Source organism: Nicotiana tabacum, chromosome 24 (assembly GCF_000715075.1).
Source record: "Nicotiana tabacum cultivar K326 chromosome 24, ASM71507v2, whole genome shotgun sequence".
Taxonomy (NCBI): Eukaryota; Viridiplantae; Streptophyta; class Magnoliopsida; order Solanales; family Solanaceae; genus Nicotiana; species Nicotiana tabacum.
The window spans coordinates 11,206,569-11,226,501 of NC_134103.1; the positions used below are offsets into that span (position 1 = coordinate 11,206,569).

The 19,933-nt window shown below is 38.0% G+C and overlaps 1 long non-coding RNA gene across 1 annotated transcript; it reads left to right on the forward strand.

The window, feature by feature from the left end:
* Nucleotides 1-2,213: 2,213 nt before the first annotated feature.
* LOC142178477 (uncharacterized) lies at nt 2,214-6,345 on the forward strand. The gene is made up of 5 exons (XR_012706632.1): nt 2,214-2,347; nt 4,173-4,295; nt 4,447-4,829; nt 4,911-4,995; nt 6,166-6,345. It is a non-coding gene; the product is annotated as an uncharacterized LOC142178477 (long non-coding RNA).
* Nucleotides 6,346-19,933: the final 13,588 nt, after the last annotated feature.

Sequence of the window (19,933 nt, forward strand, 5' to 3'; positions counted from 1 at the left end):
AGTGTACATCAGGGCTAGTCATCTCTCAGTTCCCTTCCAACTCAAAGTTCGTCCCATGCACCTTCCGTTCAGGGCTCATCGGCACCGAATTCTTCTAGCGGGTATTTTGGTGCTCGGAGCTCCCTTCAGTCCCCACCGCCATTCACAGGGAGTGGTTGTTTCGAGTGTGGAGATATGGGTCATATCAAGAGGTGTTGTCCCCGCCTTACGGGAGGTCCAGCTCAGCAAGGGAGTCAGCCTACGACTTCAGCACCCGTTACTTCACCACCTGCTCAGCCAGCTCGGGGTGGAGCTCAGTCAGCTAGGGGTCTCCCTAGAGGGAGAGGCCGATCAGGTGATGGTCAGGCCCGATTCTATGCTATTCCTACCAGACCAGATGTTGTTGTTTCAGATGCAGTGATCACAGGTATTGTCTCAGTTTGCCACAGGGAGACCTCTATACTATTTGACCCTGGTTCCACTTATTCATGTGTATCATCGTATTTTGCTCATCATTTGGATATGCCCCATGAGTCCTTAATTTCATCTCTTCATGTCTATACTCCGGTGGGCGATACTATTATTGTGGACATGTATATCGGTCATGTGTAGTGACCATTGGGAGTCTGGATACTAGAGTTGATCTCTTGTTGCTTAACATGGTTGATTTTGATGTGATCTTGGGTATGGATTGGTTGTCCCCATGTCATATTGTTCTGGATTATCACACTAAGACTGTGACGTTGGTGATGCCGGGGTTGCCGAGAATTGAGTGGAGAGAATCTTTAGACTATGTTCCCAATAGAGTGATTGCATATTTGAAGGCCCAGCGGATGGTTGGGAAGGGTTGTTTATCTTATTTGGCCATTGCGAGGGATGTCAGTGCTGATGCTCCTACTATTGATTTTGTTCCGGTGGTGCGGGAGTTTCCGTACGTGTTTCCTGCAGACTTGCCGCGCATGCCGCCCAATAGGGATATTGACTTCGGTATTGACTTGGTGCCAGACACTCAGCCCATTTCTATTCCACCATATCTCATGGCATTAACTGAGTTGAATGAATTGAAGGAGCAGCTTCAGGAACTCCTTGATAAGGGGTTTATTAGGCCTAGTGTGTCACCTTGGGGTGCACCGGTGTTGTTTGTGAAGAAGAATGATGTTACTATAAGAATGTGCATTGATTATAAGGAGTTGAATAAAGTCATAATCAAGAACAAGTATCATTTTCCGCATATTGATGACCTGTTTGACCAGCTTCAGGGAGCGAGGGTATTCTCCAAGATTGATTTGAGGTCTCAATATCACCAGTTGAAGATTCGGGAATCAAATATTCTAAAGACATCCTTCAGGACCCGTTATGGTCATTATGAGTTCCTGGTGATGTCTTTTGGGCTGACCAATGCCCCAACAACGTTCATGCATCTGATGAATAGTGTGTTTCAGCCTTATCTCGACTCGTTTGTTATAGTGTTCATTGATGATATCCTGGTGTACTCTCGTAGCCAGGAGGAACATGCCCAACATTTGAGGATTGTGTTGCGGCGGTTGAGGGAGGAGAAGCTTTATGTTAAGTTCTCCAAGTGTGAGTTTTGGCTTAGCTCAGTGGCATTCTTGGGACACGTGGTGTCCAGTGAGGGTGGATCCGAAGAAGATAGAGGCAGTTCAGAGTTGGCCCAGGCCGTCCTCAGCTACAGAGATTCGAAGCTTTCTTGGCTTGGCCGGTTATTATCGTTGCTTCGTGAACGGCTCTCGTTTATTGCATTGCCTTTGACCAAATTGACCCAAAAGGATGCTCTTTTTAGGTGGTCGGATAAGTGTGAGGAGAGCTTTTAGAAGCTCAAGGCTGCCTTGACCATAGCTCGAGTTCTAGTTTTGCCTTCAACTTCATGCTCTTATACAATGTGTTATGATGCTTCTCGGATCGGCATTGAGTGTGTGTTGATGCAGAAGGGTAAAGTGATTGCTTATGCTTTGCGCCAGTTAAAGCCTCACGAGAAGAACTACCACTACAACAAAACGTGGTTTTAGTGGAAATTATTTAATGGCAATAACTTAATTGCCACTACATTATTTAGTGCAGGCAAAACATTAACAACTAATAAATATTTGCCAGCAATAAGTATATTTTTAGTGGTGATTCAAGAGAATTAGTTTGCTAAGCTTTTATTTTTTCTTTTTCTTTTCCCTCCAATTATTTTTCCCCTCTAAATATTCTCCCACCTAAATAATATATCACTTCTCTGATTTGCCTGAAAAAAGGAAAACCTACGCCTCTAAGAATTAGGTCTCATTCTTAAAAAAGCTTTTACAATTTTCATGGTGTAACAAAACTTCCACCTCTAGCAACCAAAATTGTCGCCAACTGAAAGGTATGATTTCTATCTATTAGTTTTATATCTTTCTCTTAATTTCTCTTTATACACCTCTATCTCTATCTCTAACTTTTAGGATTTTGTCAGAATAATTCATGTTCTTGAAGTGAAGGATGAAACATTTTCTATTGATAATTATAACTTTAATTTGGTTTGCACGTTTTGCTTACTGAGATATATTTATTTTGGTGCTATATCTCTGGATTCTATGGTGCTACTTCTCCATCCCAATTATTTTATATATATTAACTTCTCAAAATTCAAATATCAAATTAAACTTCAGGTTGAACACTTTTTTATCATTCTGATGTGTCAATAGTGAAATTTAATGGTGAAAAAAATCTGAAACTTCATTCCATGGAATTCATGTGGCAATTAAAGTGTTTTTTAAAAAACAGTATAGGTTTTCCACAGTAGTGTTATTTAGTTTTCATGAATTCGTTTTGTATATTGCGGCTTATTAGGTGTTTAAATGGTGTTGATTCATTGAGCAAAATTGCATTATAATGAAGTTTAGTTATAGTTTTCAAGCGGTCGTCTTAGGTGCTTCTTAATGATTATCGTCCTGAAATTGTATCAGGTTCAAGCCGTGTTTTGAATTGGTATATCTTAATCTTCTTTGATTTTTTTCATACCTTTTTTTTGTATTTTCTTTTACTATCTTACCTGAAAAAAATTTGCTCTGCACAATTTGTTTTTGATTTTTCTGTTCAGGAAAGGTAATTTGAATATTTGTTTTTGTTTACAATAAACCTAAGTATGAAGATAATGTATGTGTTAATATTATCATAATGTTTGTCTCTTTCTTAAGTGATGATTCATCTATATGGTTTAGGTTTCTGGTTTATTAAAATTGATAGTTCAGTTATTTTGTTTATTCTCATTTTGTACTTTCGATAGCCCGTGTTATTCTTTGTTTTTATTTTGTTTGTAGCATTGGCTTTTTTTCCTTTTACATATGTAGTCTTGTTTCCGGTAAATGAAATAATACATTGTGTCTTTTCTTGTTCCTTTTTTCTCTTGACTGGTGTTAAGTAGAGTAATAACTGATAATCGATGAACAAAGACTTTAATCTATCTCCTAAGATTCACATACTGTGGAGCCTCAAAATAGTACTAAACTAGTTACTTTGCTTTGTCATTAGTAAAAAAACATCATCTTAAAACAAAGGAACTTTCATAGAATGTAGATACAGAAACTGAAGAGTAAGAGTACAAAAATAAACTAGAAACTCGTGTTCTAATACCAAATAAAAGGCAATTCAAAAGCTAGGAAGGTTCGTGGGCCTACATTAAAAGATATTTGGAAATTGCCTCGAGGGAAAAAAATTGCTGTGCAATTTAATGATCGTAACTAGCGGCGGACCCAAGTGGTGGCTAGCGGGTTCAACTGAACCCGCTTTACAAGAAGATAATACAGTGTATATGTATAAATTAGGATTAAAGCTGTGTAAATTTTGCATAAATATTTTATTTGAAGTCACTTGACAACTACTATTTTACGACTAAATTTATATACTTCTAAGATTGAACCAGCTTGCACAAAATTCTGGGTCCGCCACTGACCGTAACCAAGACATCGGAAAAGAGGGTCGAAAGCTTGCTAGCTTTCTAGGCATTATCGCAAGAACTCCAAATCTAACACCTCTACACATAGATAATTGGAGAAGTTTTGATATAGAAGAAAAGAAGAAATTGCTAGAGTTTGTAAGGGTATTGAGTTGTTGTTATTGTTATAGTTATTATTGTTATTATTATTGTTGTTGTTGCTGTTATTCTTCTAATAACATGTTATTGATAAATATTTATTTTTGGTTTTTAGAAAAAGTTCTCTATCCCAACACGTGGAGAAGCATTTGTCTTAAAGTCAATTGGAAAAAAAAAATGGAAACATTATAAATGCGATTTAAAAATTAAATGGATGAGGAGTCTTGCAAAGGCCGTTGTAAGATTTCTTCTCTTTCTTGTATTTCTTGAACTAGGAAATAGATTTAAAAAAAAGAAAAACTTAATGAGAATTATTGAATTGAAAATTGGATTTCTGGTATATTAAATTTATCTCTATTGTTAACTATGTTATGCCCTTAATATATCAGGACATGATGAACGAAAGGTTGAGGGATACTGACGAATCAAATGACCAGCCTCCCTGCAGTGTTGCTTGGGAAGGAGATGTGTATTCTCAAGTGTTGGGAAATGATAAAAGTGGGTATGTTCGTGGTTTAGGACTTGGTCCAACTCCTTCTGTGCTGTGGGGTAGTAGATCTTCCTTAGAAAATATTGTTATAGAGGATTCGTCTGATGAAGTTGTACAAAAACTAAAGCACGAGATAATAGAGTTAAAAGAGTTAAATGAAAAACAAAATGAGAAATGAGTTTTATGAGGCAAGAACTATCAAGGATGCGGCAAGTCATGAGAAAAATTGCTCCAAATGAGATACATATGCCTCAGAATATCAATGGAGTCTCAACTGGACAGGTAACTCAATTTTAAAAGTTTTAGGCGTATTTTCTAAAATTTTAATCTTATAAAATCATTTTACGTCTTAATATTTATCAGGTCGTTGATACCAACCGTGGCCATGAGCGAATACCACAATCACCCAATATGCATAATGTAGCTGGAAATACTCCGTCGTCTCATGGTACTTTTCTGTGCTTTCACATAAACTTCTTTTTTGTTCTATTCATTTTTTCTTTCTATAACTGAAAAGCATTATGTAAGAAATATATTAATGCAAACCTTAACAGACTGTAGCATAGGATTATTAATTTAGTTTCAACTAGTAATCATCCATCCTGTGAAGTGGTTTTGTGTGTCTTCGGGCCGTTTTGGTTGTATTTACATGATTATGTGTAGCTGACTACCATCCATCATAGAGAGATGTCTTAAGACTTAGAAACTCAAATAAAAAGATATGTCCTCAAGTGAGTTGGTAGAGACTCAGTTTATTATGCTAATACTATTACTGAACTTCTGGACAAATATTAAATCAAAGAGCCAACATAGATTACTCTCCCTCTAGAGTCTCACAGTTTGAGAAATTATGGCTTTACTTTGCTAACATCTATTTCATGCATTTATGAATGATGACTGCCATTTAGATTCACTGAATTTTCACTAAATTTTTATTAGTAAATATCTATGGAAACTATAAAGAAAATTGTTAAGGTACAAGTTACAATCGAGAATTGAATGGTTAATCATTTTGTGGTTATAGACATGTCTGGTGCTAGACCAGTGACCCCAAAATTACTGGTTAATCATTTTTTGGTCATTGATGTTGTGGTAGTTTTGATTGTTTTCTGCCCTTGATGTATGCTTAGTGTTAGGCAAGAATTGGAATTTCTAGAGTATGTCTAGCAGCAACTAGTTTTTGGATCAAGGAAGGTCAAGAGAATGTGTTTACCAATATTGTTTGGCGTTTGCTTAATCTGGCCTGTGGAAAACAATTCCTTTTTCAATACTCAATCCTCAATCATCACCTGGGAATTCACTCCTAGTCAGTAGGCACAATATGCAACTCTTCCATTTCTGCATATATCTAGTAAGCTTGTCATTTTTATTGTACATAGGTTACCCAAAATTATATGTTGCAGTCTATCCATTTGAGAAACACTTTTAGGCTCTGGTCCAAATAACCTTAAAATGCTATTTGTATATATTCCTTGCCTCTCTATTTGTCCAGAATTGGTGTACCTGTATGTGCCTGTACGAGTTATTGTATTTTAGATAGGACTATCATCTAAATGATAGAAATACTAAATGAGTAAAAGGTGATTCATTTTTCACATTATTTATTTTGTTATTTCAGGTTAAACAGTATAATGTGAAAGATTTCAGTACGAGGAAGAGTTGCAGAATTGTTTGAGGGCTTCTACTCTTTTGTTATTATGAATATTATATAGAATTAGTGATAATAACATTGGTTATTTTGTTTGAACAATATAATTTTATCTTACATGTCGTTCATACATTAGTAGGAATTTATAGTTTCTTTTGTTTTTCTAGATTGAATGAAATATATTATGTTTCTATGAGTTAAGTAGCGTATTTTATTAGCATTTTGCAGTTTAAAGATAGTTTGGTTCTTTATTTGCCGCTAATTAAAGGGTATTTTTAATCGAGAACTAATTTGATTTAGCATCTATAGTTGCAGCTACACAATTGTCAAGCCTATGACTTTTAGTGGCAATTTAATTCAATTTACTAGCAATAAAAATGGGCGTTAAAGTGCAAACTAGGCCTCTTATGGAATTAGTTTAGCAACAATTTTAGTTGCCGCTAAATTATTACTGTTAAAGCATGTGACTTTTGGCGCCAATATAGTTCGATTTACTGGCCAAAATATTAGACATTAAAGTACAAATTTAACCTACTATGGAATGGATTTTGCAGCCATTAAATTGCCACTAAATATTTGACATTAAAGCATTCGACTTTTAGCGGCAATATAATTAGATATATCGGCCAAAAAGAATGACCGTTGAAGCACAATCTAAGCCTATTATGAAATGGATTTAGCAGCCATTTAAATGCCGCTAAACTTAGCAGTTAAAGCCTGCGACTTTTAGCGGCAATAGAACCTAGCTTTACCGGCACTTCATCGAATAGCCGCTAAAGGCTTTAGCGACGCCAGCAACCACGGTTACGGTATATTGCCGCTAAAAGTATTTTTTATTGCCGCTAAAGACCTTTTTTGTTGGTAGTGTATCTATGGTTTGACAATGTTATGATGGAGCGGGTCGTACGCCTCGACATTTCTATAAAATACTCTAATGAAATCGTGCGTAATAATTGGCAAGAAGCCAGCATATTTGTGAGCTTTTCCTGATTGAACTGTGATGACCTATCTGGTAAGGTCCATTATATATACTCCGATTGAGGAGGTAGCTACTATCTGAGAGTTTGAGTTATTGTTGAGAGAAGGATTGTACCACGTATTATACTTGTTACTTCATTTATCTTCTTTGATTTACATCTGTTTACTTCTATTGTATCTGTCTTATTGGACCACTAGTAAGTGTTGATGCCGACCGCTCGTCACTACTTCTCTGGGGTTAGGCTAGATACTTACTAGATACGCGTTGATTTACGTACTCATACTACATTTCCTATACTTTTTATGCAGGTACACATATATCCGGTGGTCTTTGGAGAGTAGAGGCGCGGCCATTTCTGGGACTTTACCATGAGCTGCATTTCATGTTACGATCCAGTCTACAGAGTCTCCATCAGAGTTATTTATATTTTCCTGTGTAACATGTATTCCAGACATATATTGTATTTTATTATATTTCCTTGTTGATGCTCATGCACTTGTGACACCGGGTTTTGGGGTTTCCTACGGGTTATTTGTTATTGTAGTTCGTGTAAATTCTATTTCACACCATTTCATTAATAAAAAAGAAAATTTTGATTTTAAGGTACTAGAATGAGTAATTAAACTGACTAATCACTGTTGGTTTGCCTGACGGCAGTGTTAGGCGTCATCACGACCACTAGTAGATTTAGGGTCGTGACAGCTTGGTATCAGAGCTCTAGGTTCACTTAGGTCTCACGAGTCATGAGCAGGTCTAGTTTAGTCGTGCGGATCGGTACGGAGACATCTGTACTTATCTTCGACAAGCTACAAGGTTGTTAGGAGTACTTCCCTTCTTGACTTCCTCATCGTGTAGTTTGATTCCATTGAGGCTTGTGTCTTTATTTCCTTCCTACTCAATCTTATGCGACGTGAAGAGCTTGTTATCAATTGGGCGTCGAGGAGTGTAGTGGTACTGCAGACGTGGTGCAGAATATTTTTCCTTGCGTGTTCGGGCAGGCTATTATCGTCGCCTTGCGAAAGAATGTTCGTTTGTTCCAGCTCAGTATTGGTATTTTCTATGGTTTCGAGACTGTGCACGGATTTCTATGATGTTTATGCATTGTTATCGCACAATATTGGTGTAATAGTAAGGTGCTCTTTTATCTGTTGAGGCAGTGAATGGCTTGAAGAGAGGATTTCTCAGTGCATGATTAAGGGGTTCAACATTTAATTCCATTGTAGGAAAGGCAATCGGACTATAGATGTCCATGTTTGGATGATAAAGTAACGAAACTTGATATTTTCGAGCGTGGTGGAATTTTCATTGTGATGCGATGTCGTCGTCCTCGTTTGAACGCATTACGGTTAACCGGTGTTACGATCTTCTTGGATTTTGTCTTCGGGGCAGGGTGTTGTGAAATGTTGCCTGAGGGGAGGTTGCCAGAGATAGCTTGTGTAGCGGTTCAGAATCGAATCGGTATTTCTAATGTTGATGGCTCGAGAAAGATGATCTTCGAAGAGGCTTAGAGTCGGTAACATTTTATTGGTTCAGGTGCTACAGAGATGCATTTTGATTTGATGCAACATTTGGGCAGCAAAGTATGAGGGAAGACATGGTGGGAAGTGTTTCGCGGTGGTTAAAGTATTAGCAGGTCAAGTATGAGAAGCAGAGGTTGAGAAGTTGCTTAAAAGAGATGGTTTAAACGAAGTAAGAGTGGTAGATTAGCATATAGATTCTGTGGTGGGGTAGCCGCGTGCCTTGAAAAAGTGTAGAACAGTTTGGGAATCGTGATAGAAGGTGATTTGGCCTACAGATTTTATTTGGAGTGATGATTACTGTACGAAGAAAAATTGAATATTGCAGAAAAGGGTTTGTTTGAAATTAAGAGTGGTGTTAAGATCTGATTATCGTTTTAGGTGCAATATGACTTGAGTTCGGAAGGTATTGCTGAACTTTCAGTTGATGTCAATAGGGAAGGAGCAGACTTATACAGCTTGTGGGAGAGCATGAGCTCAAGAGAATTTACGGATTACGTGGTAGTGGCAACCAGTGCAACGTCGTTGGAAGATGTCGGTAAAGAATTCCACATGTGGGTTATCTCCTGTGAGCAGGTTAGCGGTGGCGTGATGTGATAAAGCTTCTGCGAGGAATATTACTTGCTACCCGGTAAGAGGTCGAGTGTATGACTGTGACTGGTGATTCAGGATGTTCATGAAAATCTTAACAAAAGACTTCGAGAAGTCTGCCGGGTTAACGGTGCGAAATCATGGTAATTGAGAAGGAGGAATCGTTGTGGGCTCTGCATTATGTAATGGTAGCTTAAAGCTTAGTGGGGGAGCCCCACCATTTATGATTGGATCGTATGGTTGTCTGCTTGTGCGGTTTCTGGTTATCGGTGCGTTGGTGTATTATTTATGACTAAAAAAGGAAATATCAAGGGTAATTCAGCAAAGAACTTGATGGACGTGTGCTATATTAGGCGTTATCGATGCATGTTCAGGTTTATCGGAAGACTCGGAGCTTATGCTTTTGAGAATATGAAGTACAAGTAAAAGAGTTCAGCCGGTTGCTTCTTCGAGAGGGTGTTCATGTGCTAGTAGAGCGTTGGAGTTTGTTCATATTTGGGACCAGGTCAGAGTGGGTGACTCTCAACAACGGTCCTAGTGTTCAAGAATTAAAGTGCAATATTAGAGGAAAGGAAGAAATAGCTTCGGACTCGCGGAAGGTCTTGCAGAATGGGTGCACCAGTTGGAGATGCTATTGTGCACGTAAGGAGGTATGAGATGAGTCATAGGTATTGAGACGATGTGGTCTCACCATTCGGGTCACTCGGGATGAATGTGGATTGTGTTCGTTATGTTGTGAATGGAGCTATCATATTTCTAAGTCAGGTTAAGGGTAAATTGGAAGAAGTTGGGTCGATTAGTAATGGCTGAATCAACATGATTGTGGCAAGGATCAGTTCCTTCGTTGTGTGAAGTTATACATGTGGTTTGTGGTTGTACGTGCGGGCTTGACAGCCACCATGACCTGATTGATTTGGGAGGTATTTGATTCAAATGGCTTTGTTGTGTAAATGGATTCCGGAAGAATTATGACGGTTTAGATCACGGTCTGGGGTTATGTTTCTGTGGTTTGGGGAATTCAGTTGTGTGTTGCATGGGATCTTTAGAAATGAGCTAAGTGAAAGGTTTCTAGCCGATGAAGTGTTATCCTACTGGTAGTTCAGGAGTTATGATGAATTCGTGTATTCTCACATAGCGGCATGATAGGTGCAGTGAGCGGCATGGGAATTTGAAAGTTGAGGACCAAGGTTGCAGTTCGCTGTTGACAAGAATGTCACGAGCTCGGATGAGCCGGGAAGAATTAGATGTTCAGAGTAAAATGACATTATCCTAGTGTCGCCAGGGAATGGTGTTCTGTGGAAGGAGCATTGTGTATTGATTTGCGGATTCTTGATCTGCTTTATAGAATTAGTACAGCTAGTGGTATGGATGTGCGCACTTGGCTACCTGGGCGGAAGGTCGTGGGAGCGTACCCCATAGGGAAATTTTATGAGTGTGACATGCTAGTCACTTGATGGTTAAAGATCGAAACCAAGTACGGATATTTTTGGTACTATCGTTAATGTGAGGGTTTATGCTTGGAAGGCGCTCTATTCCTTTGGTTGTGAACTGTGCGGGTTGTGCCGGATTGAGACGGTTTGATTATTCACATGTGTGTTGAGGTCCCGTGTAGCTCGTGGTGTCCTATGAGAAGGATGGCTCTCGAGATGCAGGTCATTTATCGCACCTTAGTCGTGCTTGGGTTTTGTGGCATATCGCGCTATCCGTCCCCCCAAAGTTGTATTTTTTCACTTGGCGTGCTTGTGGCCGATATTCGGTATTCCGTTGGTAGAAGCATTATGGCTTGAGGGGTATGTCCTTATTTATTGTTGTGAGTGGATCGGGTTGCACATCGCGATGGTATCATGTTTGGATCGGGTTGCACGCCGCAACAGTGTTATATCGTGTACGGTTCCCTATATCTATTCCTACATATTTTGTTTCTCATCCTATGAGAAGGGTTCATAACATCTGTTCGACCATTTTATTTGTTACGCGGGCAGGATAATTCTTTTCCAGAGTTCGTTCCTCCTTATGTGTCATATTCGAGTTGTAACTTGTCGGCACATTGATGGCATCATATGAAGTCTGAGTCAGTGTCTAAGGAGGCTTATTGCCTGAGCTGCTTATACTGGGTGAGACAGTATTATTGGACCAGAAATTTGTGCAATCAGATTTATATAAGGTACATTAAAGGGAAAATATCGTTATTCTGTTCAAAATGAGGTAATTGTTTTTGTCAGGAGGAGAGACTCCATGAATTATTGATTCGGCATGTAGTTATGAGTTTCTACACGTCTTTTTCATTGTGGCAGTATTGCGAGATTTGGAACAGGATTTATATGCGTCATGAGATGTATTGCGGGCACCGGATTCGTGAAATTTCAGATATTATGGTCGGAAGATGTTATTATGGGCAACCGACTTATGTGGTGCATGGTGTGATTTCAGCATAGATACGTGATCATGTTTGGTACAGTGCATGGTGATTGGTGCGGTGTTCTTGTGTTAGAATCAGGCCTTGTAAAGAAATTCGGAAGTTGGAACTTAGATTTAAAGCTTGTTAGCTAAGGTTATATGGAGGATTTTCAGTCTGGCACGAGCTAATGTTTTCAATTGGAATGTGGTGGCACGGTTATTTTGAGTTCTAGCACGTCGTTCGGTGATTTGATGTCTTGCGTAGCTTCACTTCAGATATTATGACTTGTACGGGTGGTTGGAATTGAATTTTGGGAAGTTCGGGATTGATTTGGAAAGAAAATTATAATTTCGAAAGCTTTAAGTTGGAAGAATTGACTGAGGTTTGACTTTTGAGTAAACGACATCGGAATCGGGTTTTGAAGGTTCCAACAGGTTTGTATAATGATTTTGGTCTTAGGAGCGTGTCCGGATATTGATTTGGAGGTCTGTAGGTTATTTCGGTGTCAATTGGCAGAAGTTGGAAATTTGATGATTTTTGGGAAGTTTGACCAGGAGTTGACTATTTTGATACCAGGGTCGGATTCCGATTCTGAAAGTTGGAGTATGTCCAAAATTTCAATTAGGACTTGTGTGCAAAATTTGATATCAATCGGACTTGATTTGATAGGTTTCGGCGTCGAATGTAGAAGTATGAAGTTTTAAAGTTCATTAGGCTTGAATCGATGCACGATTCGTGTTTTTAGCATTGTTCGATGTGATTTAAAGGCTCGACTAAGTTCGTATGATGTTTTAGGACTGGTTGGTATGTTTGGTCGAGGTCCCGGGGGCCTCGGGTGGTTTTCGGATGGTGAATAGATCAATTTGGACTTGTGTGAATGGCTGAAGTGCACCAGCTCTGGTGTAATCGCACATGCACAAGATTGACCACATGTGCGAGCTCGCAGAAGTGAGCATTTGGGCACAGAAGCGGAGCTGGAGAAGGTGGCATGTGGTCGCAGGTGCGACGCGAAGACCGCATAAGTGGAAAGGCCTGATGATCGCAGAAGCGGACGTGGTCCGCAGGAGCGCGTGCGCAGAAGCGCTCCTTGGCCACAGAAGCGGAAGCGCAGATGCGCATTTGGGTCTGCAGATGCGGACGAGCCTGGACTAAGTTAGAACCGCACCTGCGATGGAAATTATGCAGGTGCGGCTGGTGTTCTGCAGGTGCGGAAAGTCGGGTGGGCAGGTTGTTTTAAAAATCGGGGTTTTGCTCATTTCCCTCATTTTCTTACTTGGTTCGGGCAATTTTGGAGAGCTTCAAGAGAAGATTTTCATCAAGCAACACAGAGTAAGTGATTCCCACATATTACAAGTTAAATGCATGGTTTGTATAAGGATATCAACACGAAAATTAGTAGAAATTGTGGAGGATTTTGGTAGAAAATCTAGAATTTGGTATTTTTGGAATTTGACCACAAAATTGGACATGGAAATTGGAATAAGTTATATATTTTAGTTCGTGGTGTTATGAGTAAAGTTTACCTTCGAATATTTTCGAAATCCGGGCACGTGGGCCTCGATGTTGATTTTATAGACTTTTCGAGCGGAATCCGGGCACGTCGGCATCCGGGCACGTCAACATTTTTATAAAATACTCTTAAGAAATCGTGCATAATAATTGGCAAGAAGCCAGCATATCTGTGAGCTTTTCCTGATTGAACTGTGGCGACCTATCTAGTAAGGTCCATTATATATACTCTGATTGAGGAGGTAGCTACTAGCTGAGAGTTTGAGTTATTGCTGAGAGGAGGATTGTACCACGTATTATACTTGTTACTTCGTTTTTCTTCTCTGATTAACATTAATTTACTTATATTGTATCTGTCTTATTTGACCGCTAATAAGTATTGATGTCGACCCCTCATCACTACTTCTTTGGGTTAGGCTAGATACTTACTGGGTACGCGTTTATTTACGTACTTATACTACACTTGCTGCACTTTTTGTGGAGGTACACATTTCGTGGACTTTACTGTGAGCTGCATTTCATGTTACGATCTGCAGCCTGCAGAGTCTCCATCAGAGTTATTTATATTTTCCTATCTAACTAGTATTTCAAATAGATGTTGTATTTTATTATATTTCCTAGTTCTTGTGACACTGTATTTTTGGAGTTCCTACGGGTTGTTCACTATTGTAGTTCGTGTAAATTCTATTTCACACCATTTCATTAATAAATAAAAAAATTATGATTTTAAGGTACTAGAATGAGTAATTAAATTGACTAATCACTATTGGCTTGCTTGACGGCGGTGTAAGGCGCCATCACGACCAGTAATCGATTTTGGGTCGTGCCAATTATTATCACGCTATCAAGTGAATTCAATGATTTCCAACTCTTTTTAAATATAAATCTTCCAAAAGTTATTTTGTTTCAACTTAAGCAATTTAAATTTTCAACAAACAAAACTTCATCAATTTGATTCTCTCAAATAGTAGTAAGAATATTATAAATTTGTAGCTAGATTCTCCAATCTCTGTGGGACGATATCATAAACTATACTAGAAATTAACAGAGTACGAGTAGAAAAATCTTATACACATTGGCCTCGTCACTTCGCATAGAAGCCAGTGTTTTAAAAGGCATTTTCGGGGTAAGGCGCACTAAAAACGCTCTGAGGCGATGGTGTGGAGCGAAAGTTTCAAGAGGCGTACGCCCAGCAATTCGGGGCGTACGCCAGGGTGTTTGAAGCGCGTTTTTTTAGTGATGCGTAAGCCTCAGAGATTTTTTCAAATTTAAACCAAAATTTGTTGAATAAGTCCTTTATAATATACCCAAATTCTCAAAAGTCATCTAGGTAATTACTCAAAAGTTTTAAAAAGGAACTAAAATCTGTTAAATTTAAAAGTCAAGACCTTTTTTATTGATTGAATCCCTAATTCATGGTCTTTCCCAATTTTTTATCTTGTCTACTAGTCTGCTAATATATCTCAAAAGTAACGAATATTCAATTTTTCTTTTACAAATACAAATAAAACTTCATTCTCCTTCATAGCAGCAAGTTCAACATTCAAATTACAGGTTAGTCATCCTTTTTGTCCTCCGTGTAGAAAATATTATTCTTTTCGAGTCAAGTTAGTTGTGCTTCTAAATAACATATAATAAATTATTTTGACTAGTTTTTTGTGGGAATGGAGCGCACACACACACACACACACACACACACACACACACACACACACACACATATATATATATATATATATATATATATATATATATATATATATATAGTTTTTTCAATTTTTATGCAATTTTACTTGTTTATAAATATTTACTGTAATTATATTTTTTAGAAAATATTAAAAATTAAATAACTATGGGGCTTACGCCCAATGCCACGGGGCTTACGCCTCACTGAGGCATATGTAAAACGCCTCGCCTTAAGCCCACGTCTCTTTTTTTATTTTTTTTTATTTTTTTTTATATAAACTTTCCCAGTTCACCTGGGGGTATTGTATTAGCCAAAAAAGAGTTTGATTATACAACATAAGAGTAGAGAGAACCCTTCAAAAATAGAGAGGAATAGGCGATTAGAAAATAGGTCGCCTCCTCAAACAAAAATAGACTAACTAACGAAGAAATTGGCCTTGTCATATTTCTTCCTTATACAAGGAATCTGATCTTTGTCAAGCAAGAAGAGGCCTTTCGCTTGCCTAGAAAGTTGGTGGCTAGAATAGAAGTGTGATGGTTGCTGAGTTTCCACTGCCCTTTTAGCCAAACTATCCGGCAGTTGATTAGCCTCACGATAGCAATGATTGCTCTGAATATTGAGCATACTGATGGTTTCTTTGATCTTGATAACTATATGACTGAGTTTATAGTTAGTATTGCTATCTTTACGGAGGATCTCTACAATGTATAGAGAATCCAATTCAAGGATTGCTTGATTGAAGCCATTTTGTTTGCACCAGTTGAGACCAACCAAGGCTGCTTGAGCCTCCGCAATATTGTGATTCTTGGCGATAACTGGAATTGAGAAGGCCATGATAATGTTTCCATACTCATCCCTGATAGCTCCTCCTAGGCCTATTTTTCCTTCCCCCTGAAGAAAGCTCCCATCAGTGTTGATCTTGACCAATTCTCTTTCATGCTTGTACCATCGAACCACCATACTTTTGTACCCAGGTCTTAACCTTGTAAGGGTGTCACAGAAAGAATTCCAAGGTAGCTTTAGTCCAGAGTTTGGATATGCTTTGTTGACAGTAGTTTCAATGCTCCTAGCTATTTGTTGCTTTAATCTATACTTATTGAATCTTTTTTGATCTCCAAACCTGCAAGCACAGAATTCTTTCCAAAGAGACCAGCAAATAATAACTGGGGTAATATTTTAAACAAGTCTTTGGACATCATTGAGAGCCTTAAAGGTTCACCAATGGTTAATTATATATCTAATAGGATAGGGGTGATGATGAATGCCAAGAGCATTTCCAAAGAGTTTCCAAATGTAACTAGCAGCTTGACCCTCTACAAATACATGATTTATATTATTAGTATTAGGATTACTGCAGCAGTTACATCTGGAAACAATTTGTTTGCCATATTTAATAATCACATCATCAAAAGGCAGTTTGCTATGCCATAGCCTCCACACAAGAAAAGACATTTTAAAAGGAATAGTAGAGTTCCATACCTTGTCTATGAATTGAACTTTTGGACTAGATTTCCTTACCAGATTCCATGCACTTTTGTTTGTGTACTTGCCATTATCCGAAAGTGCCCAAAAACTTTGATCTTCCTTGTTTTGGTTGCCAATAGGAATGATTTGGATTTGTTGAACCAGATGATCTGGTAGGAGCTCTTTCAATTTGTTGGTATTCCATTGACCATCATAAATGAATTCCCTTACCAAAGATTTGGAATTCTTTGGGGTATCAGGGAACTATTTTGCCAGGGGACCTTTATGGGACCAATTGTCCTACTGAAAGTTACTAGAACCATAATTCACCTACCAAACAATATGATTCTCTGCAATATCTCTCATTTTGAGAACATGACTCCAAGCATGGGAATTACCTGGAGCAAGCTTTTTAGAGACTAAGTGAGATCTGACACAATATTTATTTCTAATGAAAGTAGCCCAAAGAGATAATGTGGACCTTATCATTCACCACATTTTCATAGCTAACATGTTACTAATGTCTTCCATTTTCCTAATGCCAATGCCTCCTTCATCCAGAGGGAGGGAAAGATGGTTCCAAAAACTCCAATGATATTTCTTGTGATCCTCAGAGGAACCCCAGGAGAAATTAGCAAAATACTTCTTAATTAACCTGAATACTCCCTTAGGAGGAGTCACAGCAGAAAGAGTGTACACTGGGATTAGACTGAAGAACACTCTTAATTAGAGTAGCCTTACCCCATGTGAAAGCATCTTGCCTTGCCAGCCATTAAGCCTTTTCACAATTTTACTAATTATGTTATCAAAAAGTCAATCTTTTTCCTACCCACATACAGTGGACAACCTAGATAAGCAAAAGGAAAGTTCTTATCCATAAAGTTAGAGCACTTTCTAATCCGGTAAATTCTAGTAGTAGCAGTATTAGGAGCAGTTAAGAAGTAACTTTTATCCCTATTAACCAGCTGCCCAGAACTTCTTTCATAGTTATCAATAACATTCATGACCAATTTGATAGAAGTAGAACCACCACTGCAGAAAATAACAATATCATCACCATACGCAAGATGGTTAATCCTAGGAACATTAGGGGGCATGGAGAAGGGAGTGAAGTTAGGATTTTTATACAAAGAGTTAAGAGATCTAGATAAGACTTCAGCAGCAATAATAAAGAGAGTAGGGGAAAGAGGATCCCCTTGCTTAAGCCCTTGAGAAGAAGAGAAGAAGCCATGTCTCATACCATTAATGATAACTGAGTACCATACATTTGATATGAGATTGTGAACCAAACCAATCCAATTATCAGAAAAACCAAATTTTCTAAGTACTGCATATAAGAAATCCCAATCCATTCTATCATACGCTTTAGCCATATCCAATTTAATGACAATATTACCCCCATGATTACAATGAGAAATATTGTGAACAATTTTCTAAGCTAACAAAATATTCTCTGAGATGAGTCTATCCTTTATAAAGTCACGTTGGTTCAAGGAAACTATTTTATGCAACAAAGTATTTACTCTAAGAGAAACAATTTTGGAGATAATCTTGTTAGTAAAGTTGGATAAGCTAATGGGTCTAAAATCAGAAAAGGTAGCATGATTGTCAATTTTATGAATTAGAACCAAACAAGTATGAGAGTAGAATTTGGTCAAACCTTTTCCTTTGAAGAAATATTTTCACAAAAGCAATGACTTCCCTCTCAATTATCTTCTAGCAACTCTGAACGAAGGTGCCATTGAAGCCATCTGGTCCTACTGTGCTGTGAGGGCTGAGGCTAAATACTGCTTCCTTGATTTCATCTTCATCTGGAACCTTGCTAAGCATTATATTGTTATCACCTAAAATACAGAAAGGAATACAATCCAGGAAAGAATTGTTGATTATAGGAGGGGTGAGGTTAAAGATGGTTTGGAAATGTCTCACAGCCTTTCTGGCTATCTTCTTATCTCCCTTAATCCAATTCCCTCTACTGTTCTTGATGCGATTAATCTGTTGCTTTCTTCTCTTCTCTCTAAGGATGGAATGAAAGTATCTGGTATTCTTTTCCCCTTCTTCAAACCACCTTATTTGAGATTTTTATTTGAGCATGGATTCTTGAAGATTGAGCCATCTAATATACTGAGCATGAGCCCTGTTGACATCTTCTCTACTCTTTTTCGAGTTATCTTCAATATCAATGTCCTCCAACTCCTGAAGTTTATCTTGCCAATTGGTAACAACTTCATTAATGTCCCCAATTTCATTCCTAGACCATTGGGATAGCCTTTTACTAAGACTTTGAGCTTACTTTAAAGGATCCACATAGGATTCCCAACCACTTATGTATTCCATGATTCCTTTACTATATCAAAGAAGCCCTCTATGTTAACCCAACAATTCAGAAATCTAAAATAATTAATGTGTTGATGATCAACATCCAAGTTCTTCATAAGAAGGGGTCTATGATATGAGCTTGTCCTATCTAGATGTCTAACAGAGGTTTTTTGAAACAATTGATCCCAATGATCATTAATAAATATTCTGTCAAGCCTTTTCCAGATTCTCTTCCCAGGTCTTCTGCTATTACACCAAGTGTAATTAGAACCATTGTAACCAATAACAATGAGGCCACAGTTATTGATACAAGTTTGAAATTCCAGACTTTTATACATTCTGTGTGGTTTACCCCATAGTTTTTCATTATAATCCATGATTATGTTGAAATCCACTCCTACATACCAAGGGATATCAATCACCATATTATCTAGTTCAAGAGACTGCCATATGTCCCTTCTGTCTTTGGATTTGCATTTTGCATAAACAACAGTAATATATATTTCCTTCATACCAATAGCATTGTGAAAGTTGATTGTGATATATTGATCACTGATGGCAGTGACTGTAGTAGTGTTGTAGGAATTCCAGAAACACCAGATTTAGCCAATATTATTGCACCAACAATGTTGGAAACCCAAGAATTTTCTGTAACCCTCTAATTTATCATTTGAGATAAAAGGTTCAAAGATATCCATGTATTGAGAATTGTTGATGTTAATCAGTTTCTTTAGCCTGTGAATGGCTTTTTTGGATCTAACTCCCCTAATGTTCCAAAATAGAGCACTAATTATTAAGATCATTTGGGGGGTTGTCTTCCTTTTGATTCCTCCTCATAGAAGGATGAGTTATGTTCCTATTTCTTCTACTATTTTTTCTAGTTTCACTTCTTCCTCTCCTGTTATTCTGTTGTTGATCTTCTGTAATGGTATGAGATTTTCTCCCCTCCTGTTGGTTGTTCGACTGTTCTACTCCTTGCCAGCTATCAGAAAGGTCATCTTCTTGATTAGGAATGTTGCACTCTTCCTTGTTTTCATATAAGTCCACAACAAGTTGAAGTCCCGGTAGATTCCTTATTTCTGTTGAAACAGTAGAAGAGCTGGGGTCACCACACTTCTCTTGACCTTGTATCCCTTCACTATTGTCTTCTTGATTAGAGTTTGAGTAATTCTGTATTGATGTTGTTGATCCCCTGTTCTATTAGTCTCATTCAAATTTCAGAAGAATTCTTGTTGATATTCTCATCAGTTTGTTCTTGTTGGCAGGTGTTGTAT